General features: G+C 41.8%; 1 long non-coding RNA gene across 1 annotated transcript in view; it reads right to left on the reverse strand.

Annotated features, from left to right (window-relative positions):
- Window positions 1–1,868: 1,868 nt before the first annotated feature.
- The window catches only part of LOC119349504, a 9,469-nt gene continuing 3,707 nt past the window's right edge, over window positions 1,869–7,630 (reverse strand). Inside the window, exons 2-3 of the long non-coding RNA XR_005169443.1 lie at window positions 4,040–4,104; window positions 1,869–2,014 (exon numbers count right to left, since the gene is read on the reverse strand). This is a non-coding gene — a long non-coding RNA (uncharacterized LOC119349504). The remainder of the gene's footprint in view (window positions 2,015–4,039; window positions 4,105–7,630) is intronic.

The following is a 7,630-nucleotide window of genomic DNA, read 5'->3' on the forward strand; positions in this document are numbered from 1 at the left end:
CTATGTCTAGTCCACCAGCAACACCTCCAACGGACTCAACTAATGAGCAAACTCCATCACCACCACCATCTAGTCCACCAGTAGCTCTATCAAGTCCTCCACCACCATCATCAAGTACACCACCGGCTCCATCCATTGCCACACCACCTTTGTCTAGTCCACCTGCTACACCTCCAACGTACCAAGCTGATGACCAGTCCCCTCCACCTCCACCATCATATAGTCCGCCACCGACATCTTTAGCTAGTCCTCCACCACCACCATTGAGTCCACCAGCAATAGCACCAACCACTAGCGCACCTCCTCCATCTACTTCCGCATCGCCTATGTCTAGTCCACCAGCAACACCTCCGACCAACCAAGGTAACCACCCACCGCCATCATCACCATTAAGTCCACCTACCACACCTCCGATGTACCAAGTTAACCAACCACCACCGCCACCACAATTTAGTCCCCCAGCCACATCTCCGACCTATCAAGGTAATGCCCCACCACCGGCATCGGCACCAGCACCACTTAGTCCCTCAGCAGTAGCACCGCCGCCTGGTGCCCCTACTGGCAATGGATGGGTGCAAGTTCAGAACTTTCATGATGCCCTATACTGGCAAATCGGGCGCTTTGTAGTGTTCAAGTTGGTAAACAAGAAGGACAACTCCCTTGTTGATGTGCTCTATGTGGGCATGCAACCTGCAGGAAAGGGCAACAACTACTTTCTTGTGATAAAAGTAGCAGATGAATATAAGAAGGTCGGCAAGTATCATGTGCTCCTATGGGGTGTGCCCGGGTCAGCAGATGAAGCATGGAAAGTATATTGGCTCAAATTTGTAGGATGATAAGCACATGGTGAAAACAAGATTATCTAGCTATCGACCATGCATGGCATTTCTAGGGAGAAGATATATAGACATTTTGTGGTAAATGTGCACCTGCATGGATTAGTTGATCTTTGTAGCTTTGAGGGGATTGATATCCAACTATATGTTCTGATTTCAGTAATAAATTAATGTTGTGTTCTCGTTAAAATTGCCTCAAATTTACAAAATATGGGTGGAGATATAATCATGTAACTCAAAGCATAAGCACGCTTCACTGTACTGTCAGTTTGATGGTTGCCTTAGAATTCCTATTAAAGTTTTTTGCTTATCTATTGTTCATTATTCACCGTTCACCTGGACGACCAGATCCTTGACCTTCGTCACCAATTTCAAAGCAAAAAGAAAATTGAACAAGCTCAAATATTAACATGTAGCATACGGCAAGCAAATCCTTACAACCACCAAAAGGGAAGCTTCCCCTGCAACAAAGGTAAAAGCTAGCACAATGCCAGCCAACAGAGACCAAAAGCAAAAGATAAGTTGAGTCAACTGCCAGATGTAGTTTAGAGAGCAACCATGCAGATGCAAGTGTGCAATGAGGTTCCATTGACATGATCCATTGAAGAACCACAAGTGCAAGTGTACTAAATAACAGAACATGAATTCAATTACAGCAAGACACAAATAATTACTGATAGGTTACCGAATAGCATGAAGCAAGCAGGACCAGGTATATGCACAAAATTAAGAGTGCCAAAAGGTTCCATAGGCAAGGACATATGTTTATAATATACCAGGGATTATCAACACAGTTGTAGATAACAGTTTCTATTTTGCCATTTAGCCATATATAGGGCGAGGGACCAGCATAAAATACTTCACATGGACTGATGGACATGATAGATAATTCCAGGAATATCAAGTGAGGTGCACAAGAAGTGACCGATCTGTGATAGCGACTATCTGACATCACATAATAAAGCAACCACTGGATCCATGATGATCTCAACAAAATGTACATGTCTTGCTTGCAGAAGATGTAACGCGTTACCTCCGAAAGATGCATGATTTCAGCCGTGAATGGTTGGCTCAGATTCTTGCTGAGTGAGATCTGACGAAGGTTTTGGCAGAGTGGATATTCTACATGATCTCTTGTCAAGAAGTGCCTTTATCCTCAAAGACATATAGGTGGAGTGCTGCAACGATAATCAATAATATAGTAAGCCTTAACGAGTAACAATGCTGAATGAATCAATGGGAGTAACAGCCTTCGAGACTTATCAACAAAAAGCTATAATGTGGGAAGACGCCTTAGATATTGGGAAGAAAGCAGTAATGTAGAGGACTCTAGCGTTTTGGTACTGTAGCAAAACGATACTGTACCACCCGGTTTACTGCAGCGCCCATTTTCTTGCTCGGTTTTGTTTCGAACATTATGTGAAAATATGACTATATGCACCAGACAATTTTTTAATACAAATTGAACAGTTTTGTAATATCCAGTGATTTTTATTTTTTTGTAAAAACACTGAAAATTTTCTTCACATATTATGGTGAACAAGTTTCAAGTACACAATGAACATTTTGTAGTATACATTGAATAATTTCTTAATATACAACGACCATTTTTTTTAGAGCAACAGGAGGGGCAAAGCCCTTCCGGTTCCACATATATATGTGAAACCAAAAAGTTCACAAAAAGGAAAACACAAGTTCTGGTTACGCACTACATGAAGCAGCGCAAAAGAAAGATCAACTGACCACCAACTCAGCAAGCTAATAACATCCCAAGTTTTGCTCAAAATGCACGAGCAAAAGGGGAAACTGGAAACTGTCCCTATTACAGAGCACTGTCTCAATCTACTTATCAGAACTCCGATTTTGACTGGAGACTTAAGCGGCAGAGATCATCTTCTCCGGCTCTGCTGTCTTGAACCTGGCTTTCTTCAAATGGAAACGATGACCATTTTTTAATACAGGATGAACATTTTTATAATGCATGATGATTTTTTTCATGATATACTGTGAACATTTTCTTAATATCCGATGAACTTCTTATATGATACACAAAAAAGAGAAATAACAAGAAAATAAAACAGAAACAAAAATAAAGAAACATAAAGAAAAATGAAAGGAAAAATGAACCAAAACAGAAAAAATCGAAAAAAAATGGAACAAAACCTTTGAAAACCAGACAAAATAATGAAAAAACCACAGAAGAAAAACGAAAAAAACCCTGCAGGAAACAGCAGCGAACGAAAACATCACGCGAATCTATACGCGGCCAGTCCAACTGGAGCTCGCTTCAGCAGCAGGGGCAAGGTTGGTAAATCTTTCACAGCATGCATATGTCGCTTGGTAGAAAAGGAACACCCATGCATCAAATCGGCAAGATTGACATGGAAATTATTATTGTTCGCCATTACGCACTGTTAAGTAATCTCACTGCTATATGAAAAGTTCGTCTTCTCTGCCATCTGTAACATTATAATATGTTGTATATTTAAAACTCAAGCACCAGCAGTGGAGTCGTTTGCATGCATCACCCTAATGCAAACTGGAGATTTTAAATTGAGAACTTGAACTGGAACCTGTCACTAGGGAAGGTACGTAAAGGTTCAAAGAATCAAGCGATCGCGAAACAAAGGGATGTACACATAGAAAACATTGGCAAAAATCAACAGAAACTCACATTTCCATGTAGCTCCACGTTTCAGTGTGGTAGAAACTGCAACCCAATAATGGATTGAAGGCTTCAAAGTTCACTCAGTAATCCCCCACAAAAGTAAGAAAAAAGTTCACTCGGTGATATCTATTCAAAGTCCTCTGCCTTGTCGGAGCACTACAGCCCAGCAGTCAAGTAAAAATATCTATGATCGATATACCAAGATTAATTACTTAGGCAGTTTCTAGTCCACACACATGATCCCATTTCTAGCATTTCTTCCAAGTAGGTTGCAAAGGAAGTATAGTCAACAGAAGCTCCAGCTCTTACTAAGGAACACAAAAAGGAAATATTCTCCCAGATGATGTATTCAACATGCATAATGGTTTGAGTGAATCGGATATAAGGCCTCGTCATCTCAAATGTAATTGCTTAATATTTACTATTTAGTGGAATGAGAAGACACCCCCATTACTTAAAAATGGTCCACTTAGATGCACTAATGTATAGGAAAGAGCATTAAGCAATGGAGATGGAGAAAAGTAACACAAATTACCTTCTGTGCAATCTGAGATGTGGCGCGGAAGTGGGTTCTACACAGGCAAAGCAATGCAAGACACTCTGCAAATAGGTAAGATATCAAACCATGGCACAGAACTGGTTTTCCAAATAATAAGCTTTGCATTGTTTGTTTGTATGGGCTGAAAAATATATATACGGTCCAGACCATAGTTCACGCAAATGCTACGATATGATGCTAGTTCGCTTTGGGTAGGCCGGGCTATCTTTGCCCTTCTCTTTACTCTAATGTACGATACGCACGCTCGTGTGTATTCTAGAAAAAACCTACTCCCTCCGTCCTTGAAAGAGTGTACTTCCAACTTTGTTGGAGAGTCAAACTATCTCAAAGTTCGACCGAGTTTGTGCAAAAATATATCAATGCTTGTGAAACCAAATAGGTATATGACGAAAATATATTTTATCATGAATCTAATGCTACTAATCTGATGGCATAAATGTTGGTCTATTATTGTATAAATACGGTCAAACATAAAAAAAAATTGACTTTCCAATAAAGTTGAAAGTACACTCTTTCAAGGACGGAGGGAGTAGATGATAAAAGAACCTGAAGAACAAAAGTTTTCTTATATCTAATATATGGTACGCACCACTCATGCATATTCTAGAAAAAAACTAGATGATAATAGAACCTTAAGAACAAAAGTTGAAGCAATTAGCTAAACTCTCTCCGAATGTTTTGTTACATGGATGGGACTCTCAAGTTCAGTTTGGCTTGTGATATATATAGTACCATACTAGTGAAACTTTACCATCCCGAGAGACAAAAGGCAGGTTCGGTTAGAAAGGTTAAGTTTGTATCACATGCATCCATTCTCATATCTTCAAAGAGCAGTAGTCCATATATAAACTTAATGGACAAGATTGAAACACTTTTCCATATAATATCTCCCAGAAGATTTGAAAAGCATACAACATGTAGTAAAATTACCAATTAGCCATGACATGTTCATATATGGAAATTATTTTCTTCCAGCATGTAGTACATAAACTAAGTACTCTCTGATGAATATCAAATAAACTTAGTAGAAATGCCCAATGGCGACCACAAGACCAGTAGATGTGTGGACGAAAAAAGAGAGGTGATTCTGGAGCATTTGAAGTCGTGAATTATTACTGGGGGAAAACCATCAACTCTGCAGCAATTTTACACCGACCTCCTTTTAGGCCTTATTCCTTAAATCAGTACACTGCGTGAAAACCCTCAACTCTGCAGCAATTTAAAGAAGAATATCTAACAGCATAACTTACAGATGTTGCACAAAGCAGAACATCTGCATTTATGTTTCACAAACTATTCCAAAGACATAAACAGGAATGAGCAGAAACTAGCCCCTCCGAATGAAAATTACGAAGGAGCATATCCTGACCCAACAGGATTTGCCAAGAGCATGAGCAAAACACAAGCGTTCATTACCCGTGGTGCTCCATAGTCACAAAAGGCATGAAGTTTCAGTATGTTACACACCAAAGCACGAAAATTGCAGCCCAAATTATTTTCTTAACAGTATGTATATTATCACTATGCTTTAAACATGAAAAATGCTTAAGCTGAGAGAGTTCACCGTTTCCACTTCTCTAACATCCTTATTACTGGGAAATGCAAAAGGTGATTTCAATGTCTTTCTATCCTGTGACTTGTATCTGGAGAACATTCCAAGATTTTAGGTTTTTGCATCTTGTATATGGAACTAGAGATGAATGACAGTACCAGCATCGCTGTTACTTTCAGTTTGCATGTTCAACTATTTTTTGCTGAAAGGCATCTTGAACGATAAAGTTTCCACTCTGTCAAATTAGCACTGGGGCAACAGTGTGACTGTGGAAGTAGATCTAGCTTTTGCCCCGATGAGAAGGAACTAGGATCACCATCAAAATGAGAATCAAGGAGGGTTGTCTTGCTTGGAATGCTGACACAGCAACAGAGCTGATCTGGTGCAGGAGCAGTTTCCAATTTTTTAATTAAGTTGAGATACTTGTTGCCTCCTGGTATAATATAAGTACCAATCTCACAAAATTTTCAGGATGAGTTCTTACCAAGATAGCTGTGGTGTCCATTCTACTACCCATATGCAGCCTCGCGTGCGTGGTCACACGTACCACCTGTGAATCTAGTAATCGACAACGTCAGATCAACTGGATACAAGTCTACGTAGAGATATGAGCAGCTGGAAGCTTCACATGGAGAGATGCGACTTTTGATTGGCCAGGCTTCCTCTGTGCTCCACTGCTGCCCATGAAAGCTCACAGCTAGATAGCTCTCCCGTCCATTTGATGTGTGCTGCACTGCTGCTACAGATCTGACACTGCTAGCTAACTATCTCTGAAGTCAACTAGATCGTGTGTAGCGGTGCTGTCTATGTTGCTAACCAACTCAACTAAGGCACCTGGCAGTTTTTGCCTGCTCCATTTGGAATCTGCCCACGCCTCCCAAGCTCTGCTTCTCATGGCCAACCCATTATCACACAGTGTGGCATTAATTAGTTCCATGCATGGCCCTGCGATCTAGGCTAAGATGCTGTGCACGGAGAACCATGGAGCCTGTAAAATGTCAACGAAATTAGCAGAGAAACCGAGTGGACTCTACTGCTGGTTTTCACTTGTGATGATTCTTTCTCCCTCTTTTATCTGACAGGAAACAAATGCAGGCCGGAATGCAGGCCGGTGCAGTGCGTGACAATGTCAGAATCTTCTGTGAGTCAGATCTAGCAAAACATAGCCAATACCGAGGTTAACACCACTATAAATGGCTAGCATTGCCCCCCATTCTGGACAAACCCATAAGCCAATCAAAAACAGCTCTCTGGTAGGTGTTTACGCTTAGAGTTTTCAACCTAAAATGAGATCGCTGCCCATTGTAGTTCTATCCCTCCTAATTCTTATCTTTGCTGCCCATGTATCCCAAGCCGATGACAAGGGCTCTTCGGTTGGAAATGGGAAGGATTCCCATGACGGTGATGATCATAAATCAAATGGTGTAGGGCCGGTGAAAAAACCAAAATGCCCTAAGCCCGGACATGGTCCGAAAAACCATGACAATGATGGTCGAGGACCACCGGAAAAGGAGTGCGATGATGGAGAGACAACGCCGTCATCACCTGGGCCTTCCCCAGACCAAGGTAATGGTTCCCCATCAACACCGCCATCCCTGTCCTATTCACCACCCATGACACCATCACCTCCACCTCCATCAGAAACTAGTCCTCCTACTACACCTCCACCCTACCAGCCTAGCAACCAATCTCCTCCTCCGCCGTCATCATCAAGCCCTCCACCAACACCTTCATCTAGTCCCCCTGTTACACCTCCAACCTACGAACCTAATGATCAATCGCCACCGCCTCCATTGAATCCTCCGCCCATTCCCCCACCACCTCCATCTAGTGCGCCTGCGGCACCTCCAATGAACCCGACTAATGATCAACCTCCTCCACCAACGACGTCATCTAGCCCCCCACTACTAGCTCCAGCCACCCCACCAACACCTCCATCTAGTCCCCTTGTTACGCCTCCATCCTACGAACCTAACGATCAATCATCACCACCTCCATTGAATCCTCCGTCCATT

This window comes from Triticum dicoccoides, chromosome 1B (assembly GCF_002162155.2).
Source record: "Triticum dicoccoides isolate Atlit2015 ecotype Zavitan chromosome 1B, WEW_v2.0, whole genome shotgun sequence".
Lineage (NCBI taxonomy): Eukaryota > Viridiplantae > Streptophyta > Magnoliopsida > Poales > Poaceae > Triticum > Triticum dicoccoides.